An 11,976-nucleotide genomic window follows, 5' to 3' on the forward strand; every position below is an offset into this window, starting at 1 on the left:
GTGGCTTAGTGGGGAATGCCCTTTTCTCTACCCTGCAACCTCTCTCCCACAGAAGAGACGTTTCGAGCCTATCTTTGTTTTATCGTTATTTTCATGGCAGGTGCTCGTCTGAACTCTAATCTCTGGTCCCCCTCGCCAATCTTTCACGAAAAACACCCGTCTATCTGAATCCACTGTGAAAAATTTCCCCCACTCTTTATCTGTGCCTAAATCAAAACGTGGATTCCATGAACAAAGCTTCTTTCTTAGAACTGCACCCCTGTGGAACTTTGTTCTGTTTGCCTGCTTCCCACCTGACTACAACTTGGATGTGTTCAAGTCCAACGTTAACAAATTCCTAATGAACCGCCCCGTTAAGTAAACACTTCAACAAATCTCCACACTAACGTCATGCACTTGCAATAACCCTTATCCCTGAGTGGCTTCCGGGCCTTTATAAGTGGTGACCACTGTGTAAAAAAAAAGAGAGGGAAAAGCCCAATTTTTATTTCGTGATCATTTATTTGTTCCTTAAGAATTTGATTTATATTATAAACCAAGCCAAAAAATATATATGGCCTCTCGACTAGTGCCTTTGCCATCTTTTTGAATAAAAGGTAACGAAGCAACTTTAGTAAAAGTCCTATAACCACGACAAGGTATCGCTTCTGTAAAAGTTATTTTGTTTGTTTTTTTTTAATTGTTTTTATATTCTAGATGTTAATTTTTTTTGGGGGGGGTCACATATGTTATTTTTGTTATTTTATCGATATGAAGTAAATAAATAAAAAAACGATATAAAGTAATCACACATTAAAGTACATAAGAAAATGATCACTAAATAGACTGGGAAGCCACATTGCTGGTGAAGATGAAAGTTCTGTATCAAGAATTAAATCCAATGTATCACCTTCAAGTTGAGTAGTGTAATTTGAGCGCTGAAGAAATTGTTGAGATCCATTAAGTCTACATTGTTTGTAAGAAGCTAATCCAAATTGAAATCATCCAACAAAGTATACTTATACTAACAGGCAAGTTGTTGACCTCATCGGTGAAAGGATTTTTAAAATTCCAGGCTTCTGGTACGCGAGCATACAACCAATCGCATGTATTAAAGTTCAATATATTAATATATAATCAAAATCTGTAAAATCGAGTCTACAAGAATTGTCCTGTTAGCCAAAATCAGTCGTAGAACTGTTATCTATTTTTCCCATTTAAACCCCTGGTCTGATGTAAAACATTGGGCTAAAACAGCCCAATGACACCATTTTATGAGAAACGATGCCTCATTTTTTTTAATTCGGTACCATTTTAACCCCCTATTTCGACACAAGAATGACTTTGAGGAAAACATAATAAAAATTAGCTCCAAAAGGTGTGTTTTTGACCCCTAAATACTATGGAGCTCAACTTCCAGAATTTTCCAGGGTCAAATATTATGTTTCCACATATATATATATATATATATATATATATATATAGAGAGAGAGAGAGAGAGAGAGAGAGAGAGAGAGAGAGAGAGAGAGAGAGAGAGAGAGAGAGATGTGGTCTTGCTTTTGGGTAATTTTCAGCAAAATCTAATGGCCGAAAAAGAATCTATGTTTTGAAAAAGTGCTAGTTTTGGCCATTTTAACCTCTTTGACCCCCTGGGGATGCAACCAGAATGTTTATCAAAAATCAGAGAATTTTACATTACCTCCCTTGTGTAGTTGTAAAATTTCTGAAAAATGTCATGTGCAGTTATTGGGAACGAACAGACGAGGGTAAATTCTAAGGTCCAAATTCGACAAATCGGTGGACCAATAAATATTAATTGAGAAAGGATAATTTGTTTTACGCTATTTCATTTTGTTTGGTTTTTTTTTCGCTCTCATGTATTTTTTTATGACAAATATCATCTGCTTGCGCACTTATGTCTTGGATTCGAGTTAAAGTGAATTACCAAAATATATGTAAACTGCGTCAATCGCTTTATTGCAGATTAGTAATTTATCAATATTTCACTAAATCTACGTCACAACAAAATGAAAATTATATCATCAAAAGATTGCTTTAGTGTTAGTTATTTCCAAAAATTTTATTCAAATCCATGCGATATTCACGAAGTTATGACATTTTATTTTTTATCGGAGAATTTCCACTGTCCATCGCTTTATTCCAGGTTTCTTAAAATGTTGTTTCGGGGCAAAAATACAATGTCTTCTCATGCGAACTTTATTTTTTATTATATTTTTCTGCCAAGGAATAATGAGAAAAACACATCCTAGGTGCTAAGCCTCAAATAAATTAATTATTTATCGACATATACACCATTTCTAGATAACTTACCCCCCCCGGGGGGGGAAGTCAATTGTTTCATCTACAAAAGGTGTTATGGCCCTAGTAATATCAATTATGTTCTCCACAAGTCATCTTTTGAAGTAAATTGCTCTCCTCCCTCATAAACTACTATTTTTAATACTGACCAGAGATATTCAATGGAGGTAAGGTCTGGAGAACACGGTGGTCAGGTCATGAGAGTTACTCCAAAGAAGCCTATAGATTTAAGGAAGGCTGCAGTCGCCTTAGCAGAATGGGATGATGCATTTTGATGCATAAAAATCATCTGAAAGCGATGTGACAATGGTAGGTCATCTAGCCATGGTGACAAATGTTTATCCAAAAAGTCGTGTACACATTGCTGGTAAGTTTTACATGCTATAGAACTCAGAATGGTCCAACCAACTTATCCCTAATGATTCCCGGCCAAAACATGATGACTCCACCTCCTCGTTAGCGATGAACTAAGTAAAGGGTCGGAGTCCCGTTCGAGTTCCAAACTTTGGCCCATCCATCCGGACCATCAAGAGTAGCACGGGTCTCATGGAGGAATAGTTTTAATGTTCCTTGCCATCTCATTCAACACATTACATCGGGCCTGTCTGGATCTTGGATCGAACCAGCTCTTGCAAAAATGGAAGCACTGGTTCTGTTTGGGTTTCGGTTTAACTTCCCTACGAATTTTCCGAATATCACGATGTGAAAGATTTCTCCTGGTGCCCTTATCTTTTCTGGATTTCGTGTTGGAGTTGTCACGAATGATGCCAAGTTCTTGGAGCATTTGCCAACTCCATAGCTAAATCTTTGATGAACAATCCTTCTGCGAGTCCAGCAACAATCTTTTCCTTTTCGATAACCGTTAATCACCCCCTTTTTTGGCATTTTAAAAGACCTGCAATAAAGCGATGGCAGCATAAATTACTCGATAATAAATAAATGTCTTAACTTCGTGAATATTGCATGGATGTAAATAAAATTTTGGGAAATAACTAACCTTTAAACAGTCATTTGATGATACAATTTTCATTTTTGTATGGCGTATATTTAGTGAAATATTGATATTTTACTAATCTGCAATAAAGCGATTGGCATAGTTTATATATTATAGTTTATTTCCATAATTTATTGTCTATGATTTGTGTTCCTTGTAATACTATTGAGACACTTTTCTCTCATGCCTCAAACAAATGACATTGAATGAGGTGGTTTGTGGCTGTCATATCAAGTCAGAAATATGTTTAAACAAACAAAAATGTGCGGAGTAAATAGTTAAGCACTAACTTTTCCCCGCTTTTTCTTTGATCGCATGCATCTTGAGAATCCAACTCCATTAACAGGCAACATGAATTTGGATGAATACATAAAAGATTCTGCGAAGTATGCTGCAAAGAATATTGGCTCTCTTTACTGGGTCAGACAACTCCTCGCACCGGCCAGCATCCTATACCACTTTAAAGCCACAATTCGCCAATGCATTGAGTATTGTTGCAACATTTCGGCTGGTGCGTCAATCAATAATCGTATGTAAAAGAAAGCCTCTCACTTAATAGGCCACAGCATTGTTTACCAAACTCTAATCCTTTTCCTATCGCCGTAATGTTGTATCCTATTTTACAAGCAAAGAATGTGCTTCGGCAAGTTTACTTCACTTGTACCTCTAAACATAAAAATTCCCGACTAACCCGATTAGCAGAAAATTCCCATTCCTGCAATGTAAAGATCTACAGATGCCGAAAAAAAAATGTTATATTCAAATCGTTTCTTTCCTCGGACCATTCGCCTTTGGAATTTCCTCCGTTTCTTAAAACTGTGTCAACATCCATAAATTTAAATGTAATATGAACAAGTATCTTTCTACACAATTCCCAACTTAAGATTACGGTGCGCTTATTATACCGCGCTATTTCTTTTAAATAGTATTTTCGAATTAAATTGTATTTTTGTATTTTCGAGTTAAATTGTATTTTCGAGTTAAATTGTATTTTTGTATTTTTGAGTTAAATTGTATTTTTGAGTTAAATTGTATTTTCGAGTTAAATTGTATTTTCGAGTTAAATTCAATTTTTACGATATTTTTGTTTATTAAATTGGTAAGTGAAAGCACAGAATAGTTACAACACAAACTTCTCTCCTCATGTTAAGAATGGCTTTCTATATAATAACGTTATTATTTCAGCGCGGTAACATAGATGCAAAGGTACCAGGATAACTAATAAATGTTGCTCCTAATCAGACAAACTTTTTATGTCTCGCAATATACCATGTTTTATGTGAAATAAAGTTTTTTTTCTGTTTTGTGTGTGTGTGTGTGTGTGTGTGTGTGTGTGTGTGTGTGTGTGTGTGTGTGTGTGTGTGTGTGAAACGTACAGTTTGAAGGGATAAATCTACGTCTAACCCGTTCCTACTTTGGAAAAACTCGACACCGTAGTTCGTTCGTCCGATACGTTTGTTTTGAGTTAATCCATAAATAAAATTATGGTTGGAAGTAACCGAAACGAAACGACGTTGATATCTGGTTAAGCGGAACCTGCAGTGAAATATCGCCTTACACGAATATTTCTGGCGATTTCAGACTGTCTGAAGTAAAATATTTCGAACAAAATCGTTGGTTTTTAACCTTAGCAACACATTCGCACAAGTAAATGTATTAAACGCACTTGTTTTCCCAGATGAAAAAAAAAACGCAGTTAAGCGTATTAATGTAATCGATACCACGAAACTAATCTTGGCTTTTTTTTTTTAATTTTAATTTGAAACATTTTGAAAACTCATAAACTATACAATTTGGGCCGGTTTTTTTATAACATATCAATGAATCAAGTAACATAGACTGTATGAAGATAGAAGTCGTCTTTTATTAACTTTGCTTGCACGTTTATTGAGATCTTCTTGATAGTTATTTACAAGGGGCTGGACAGAAGGTCACGTAGAATTTAAAAAATATAATAAAAAAACAGCGTACTAGGTGAAGTGCACTTTAGCCTACAAAAAGTCATAAGCAGCCCTATCGGTATTCCCAGATAGGTGCTTCTCAGGCAATTAACCGTAAACTACCTGCTTCTCAGAGAGAAGGTAAAGCCTGGGAGGGTGGACTTTCTCTGACTGAACAGAATCATACCTGTGTCGGACAGATTGTTGATGACTGGTATGAATATTTATTTACCTTCTCTTCAAGATGTTAGGCACAAGGTAAAGTGTGGTTTGATTAAAGTGATTTTGTGGAACGAATTAGATTCGAACTTGATACACACATGTTTTCAATCCGTTTAGTAATGCCTATAAAAAACTCTATTTATACAAAAACACGAAATTTTTCGCATATTTGTTAGGAATTATTAACCATACGATTTGTTTCTCAAAATAGAATTTTTTGTTCAAAATCGATATATATATATATATATATATATATATATATATATATATATATATATATATATATTAAAATAAATAAAAATTACAATAAGTTTACCAAAGTAATCAAAATGGTAAACTTAAAATATATTATAAATATTAAAGAGTTAATATTTACAAGTAAAGTAATCTCAACCAGATGTAAAAGCTCAATAAAACCGAAAATGAAATGGAGCATATAATATGAACAAATGATTAATAAAACATGTTAAAAGACATCTTGAAAAAGAGTTAAAAACATATTTAATTTAAAAAAGGAAGCACAAGATAAGTGGATAGTCCTTAATCCGCGGAGTTTCGAAGAAATACTCTCCTTCTCATCAGAGGGTAGTAATTAGCAAAATGCGGGATCGGATTTTGCATGTAAAAGTATTTAATGAAACTACAAGTAAGTCACAGGCCTCACTTGGTTAAAAAGGGTGAGGTAAGGGTAATAGGAGGTAAAAGGAAAATGATAAAAAGATTTCACATGAATGGATAGTCCGGTGAAGGGTAAAAAATCCAAGAATGGTAAAATACAAAACGGTCGAATTAAAAATTTCCTATCCAATGGGTAAGTTCCAAATGATCCAAAATAATCCAAAAGGCAGAGTTCCTTGAAGAAAATCGCAAATGGAATGAATTCGAAATCAAATACATACATATATATATATATATATATATATATATATATATATATATATATATATACAGGGTGACCCAGAAAACACGGGCCCCAACTCTAATTAGGCCCCTTTTCTTAGTGTTCTGTCCGAATGAAATTAAAGTTTGGTCATAACTAGATTATTATATTCACAACATAACATCCAACCACTAGGGTCTTTGGCCTTTATTTCTCCGGTGACTGTAAAATGCTCAGAAAAACAATTGAATGTCCTCTGTTTTTTTTTGGGGGGGGTCACCCTATATATATATATATATATATATATATATATATATATATATATATATATATATATATATATATATATATATATATATATATTATAGACTAGCAGGCTGCCCGGCGTTAATCGGTCGTAACATACGCTTAAATATATTTTAATTAATGCAGATTTCGTATTTATTATAGAGTCAATTCTCTATTGATTATTACATTGCACCCACTATGTAGCAGTGAGTTCAAAAGTTGTTGTTTTAAATATGACTAAGGTGGCATCAGCTAGAATCTAAAGCAAACATTAAGTCCTGCAGCTTTAGTCGTTACTGTTGGGGCTACTGTCATATGTATAAGAAATAGTTAAAGATGAACTGACGTTAACGTATAAATATAAATTTGCACATACGTGCAAAAGCACTTTAAATCGACTTATGCCTGCTAAGTTCGATTTTTTTTTCAATTTTATATTCTTAGCAGCAATTTGTATAGGTTAAAGACACAATTAAATTTGTTTTACAGGTCCAAATCCCCTATATATCAAGTTTCAAGGCGGTAGACCAAATATTGACACAGGAGTTTAGTAGAGACAGTTCCTCAGACAAATAAGGTCACTTTTACGAGGTGCTTTCAATAACTTTTTTTGCACAGGCATTTTAAATTGCAACTTCAAGGTAAATTTTTGTTCAATATGTGTATTTAAATTTTAAAAGAATAAATATTTTTTACTTATTTTAACTTTTATGTTTCATAATAAATAGAAATTTCGATGGATTTAAATATATTTTGTTCGAATTTCGAAAAAATAAATATGGGGGGGGGCGGACACGCACTCAAAAAATATTTCCCCTCGTATATTTTACGAAAACTGCATTTTATATGTAATTTCATTTTAAAATGGATAAGTATCGAAAATTTCACGAAAATCTTACCATTAGTTGATTTTTGTTAGATTTATTAAATACGGGTATGTTTTCACGTTCAAAATGTTTGCTACATGGGAACTAGACTTTTAAAAATGCAATATGTTATTGCTGTACATCTTCGGACATGCCTGGCCAAATTTTATGATTTCACGTTAATAAAATTATGAGGTGTTCGTTCGCACCTGACCTCCGTAGAATGGAAATATGTCACAAAGTTTAACAAGGTTTTTTTAATATAGATCCACAGAATATTGTGATAAGTGTTTCAGTGTGAACAGGTATGGTCTAATAAATTATGGGGTTTATCTATTTTATTTTTACTGTCATCATATTTTGCTTTGGTTTTGATACCCCCAAATCCGAAGCTATCTCTTTACAACCCTTCCTTTTCATAACCTATCATACTTTCATAAATCAGAGTTCATTTTCTGTAGGCTGTTTTTGAACCCAGTCAACGACGGGTACTTTTGCTAGTAATATATATATATATATATATATATATATATATATATATATATATATATATATATATATATATATATATACACACACATAATATATATAATATATAAGTAATATATATATATGTATATACAATATATATATACATATATTATATATATATTTAATGAACAGCTACATAAGGAATTGGAATACCCCTTACTAAAGCCTGATTGTCACAGCTGGTGAATTTGAAAAGATTCAAGGAAAGCAGGGAGTTTGTGAGGGATGATGAGAAGTGTACAAGGAGTAAGGATGTCAGAATACCAGAGTTGATTGATCAAATAAAGAATTTCATGAATAAGAGCCGTCGTGTGTGTATAGAGACAATAAGTGCACAATTTGATGTCAGTGTGGAAATTGTACACACAATTATTTGTGAGGAACTGAAGATGTGGAAGGTTTGCGCGTATGCACCAGTTTATAAGTCCATCCTTGTCACAGAATTTTTTACCAAGATGAGCATTAAAAAGTCCCTTACCTTCCCTATAGTTCAGACCTTACCCTGAAACTTTTAATTATTGCCTAAGCTAAAGGAAAACCATAGAAACTGCCGTTATGAGACAATTGAGGAGATGAAAGAGTCTGTGACGAAGGTCATTGACATGCTCACACAAGAGAATTTCCACGGGGTTTTCCAGAAATTGTAAGTACGGTATAAGGGCACACACACACACACACACACACACACATACACACGCATATATATATATATATATATATATATATATATATATATATATATATGCATGAATATGTATAAATAAACAATCAATACGAAAAATATATAAGTGTTTATATCTTTTCTGTATTTATTTCCTATGTGTTGACGTGTAGGAATACAAAAACTCTTCTGAAAAAAAACAAGAATGTTTCTTTCAAAAGCACATCATTTTCAACCGATCCTTCCGTCTTCCTCAGTGTGAATGATGGAAACGTGAATATAGAGTGGGCAGGGTTAGCAGCAGGAGGAGCACGGGTATAGTCAATAAGGTTAAGATCTATTTGAATATGACCCTTCCATCATTTTTGACTTGGAATAGTCAGCAACTTGTGAGGCCTCTATTCAAAACCAAGTCTTTCATAAAACTTTGAATTGGACACCCACGCATCACATGAACACCCTCGGATATATCTGAACATACATGCATATACACCCGCACACTACCACATATACTTCTTCACGTACCCATACACACACAGGATACGCACACACACGTTTATAGACGTACGTACATATACACCAGGAGATTGATAAGCAGATGAAGGTGATAAGCTAAGTGGAATCTTCTCACCAAAAAGCTTGGACTAATAGCTTTATTATGGTTCTATGTGCGACACGCTGTTTATATAAATATATATATATATATATATATATATATATATATATATATGTGTGTGTGTGTGTGTGTGTGTGTGTGTGTGTGTGTGTGTGTGAAAATGAATGAGTAATCCATAATAAAGCAAGGGAAAGATGGTCTTCTTCTGTCAAGAATTGACAATCGCCGTATATATATATATATATATATATATATATATATATATATATATATATATATATATATATATATATATATATATAAAGTGATGGTTGTGTAGTTCCAACGAGAGAAAAAATGTATATTTAAAAGAGTGTAGCCATCAACAATTGTGGTATTTTTTTAAAGGTTTTCATCATATTTTTATTTTAAAATATTTTTATAACGCGTTTCGAGCTTAGGGTGTGCTCTCTTCAGATATTTTCGTAAAAAGTTTTTCTTTAAAATGGGAGTTTGTGGATATGCCTCCGCTGATATTAAATATGTTTTTCATAGTGGTGCGATGCGTGTGTTCAGTGTTTAGACGTTCTGTCTCCAACTGTAAGTGTTTCACTGTGACCGGTCAAAGTTAGTTTCAAAAAGTGTTTTTTAGTCCATATGGTGAAGGTTTTTATGGCTTCTTTAGGGTTCTTTTTTAAAGACTTTCTTTCCCCATGTATAGCATACACTCACACACAATCCCATACGCATACATATATATTCATGTACACGTACACATGCACACGCACACAGGCACACACACATACACACACGTACATACATAGAAATATATGTAGGAGCATACATATATACACATATACATACCCACCTACACACTCACACACGTACTCGCATACATCCACCGCTAACAATTATTTTTATTTTTTTATTTTTATTAAGCAGACAACGGCAGTGCCGTAGTAATCATGGACAGAACGTATTATGAAACAAAAATTACAGAATTACTGGATGACAAACACTACTATAAACCCATTAGTACCAACATAGATAACACCACCATCTCAAAAATCACAAAAGTTTGTACAACACACAACAAAATATTAAAAAAGAAAGAAAAGGACTTCCTCACAAACTTCATTACAAAGACCAACAACTTCTACGGACTGCCTAAAATACACAAATCTGGCACAATAAAACTTGCCATCGATACACAAAACTCAGAATATATTAGCGCTCCAAACCCTAGCGACCTTACATTTAGACCCATTGTAGCAGGACCAGCCTGTCCGACAAGCAGACTTAGCAACTTAATAGACATCTTATTACAACCTTTCACAGATCAAGTTAAGAGCTACATAAGGGACGACATCCATTTTCTCACTACCTTACCACATACAGTAGAAAACGGGACACTATTAGTTACATTTGACGTTAGTAGTTTATATAGTAATATACCCCATGAATTAGGAAAAGAAGCAATACTATTTTGGATCAACAGACACGCACAAACACTACATCCCAGATTCACAAAGCAATTCATTATCGATGGTATAGACATAATTCTAAATAATAATTCCTTCGAATTCAACAATACCAACTACATCCAAACACTAGGTACAGCAATGGGAACGAAAATGGCACCGACTTACGCAACCCTTACATTAGCCTACCTAGAAGAAACCCTATATAAAAAAATAGAACAAAAATTTGGCCACAGCACTAAAATACTGTTTGTAGAATCATGGAAAAGGTACTTAGATGACTGCTTCATCCTATGGAAACCCACATGGGGGGACATCACAGACTTACACACCATACTCCAGAACCTACACCCAAAAATTAAATTCACCATAGAACAAAGCTCTACAGAATTACCTTTCCTAGACATACTGATAAAGATTAAAGACAATAACATTATCACAGACATTTACCGCAAACCTACAGACACCCAACAATACCTACACTTTAAAAGTCACCACCCTAAAAGCTGCATAAAATCAATTCCCTACACCCTAGCACGTAGAATCTGCACCAGAATCACGGACAATAACCTTCGAAAAATCCGACTCAAGGAACTACGAATAAATTTAAGAAAAAGAAAATACCCATCACAACTTATAGACAAAGGGATCCAACTTGCGACAAATATACCAGTAGAAGATTTGAGAACCCCTAAAGAACGAAACAAAGAACAAATCCTAACATACGTCTCCACACACAACACAAACAACCCTGAACTTTTCACAGAGATAACGAAAAACCTCGTCCTACTTAACCAAAACAGCAAACTAAACAATTTCCTTTAAACAACAAAAATAATAAAAAGCAAACGCCAACCCAAAAACCTAAAACGCATTCTTACCTCATCCAAACTCAATCAAGACGCAACAAAAGGAATCACAAAATGCAACAAACAACGATGTGGAGTCTACAACATAATATTAGAGGGAAACACATACACATTTACGAACCCCATACAAACATTCAAAATTAAAAAAAACCTAGATTGCACCTCAAAAAACGTAATCTATGTAATAAAATGTCCAGCATGCGATAAATCCTACATAGGCGCTATAAAAAACCTTAGTAATAGAGTAGCCCTACACCGATCCAACATCAAAATCGCGGAAAATAGACACCTACATGTATCACAACATATACACGCATGCAGTGGAGGCAGATTCGAGATAATGCCCATCTT

The sequence above is a fragment of the Euprymna scolopes genome, chromosome 25 (genome assembly GCF_053919585.1).
Source record: "Euprymna scolopes isolate OS-2025 chromosome 25, ASM5391958v1, whole genome shotgun sequence".
NCBI lineage: Eukaryota > Metazoa > Mollusca > Cephalopoda > Sepiida > Sepiolidae > Euprymna > Euprymna scolopes.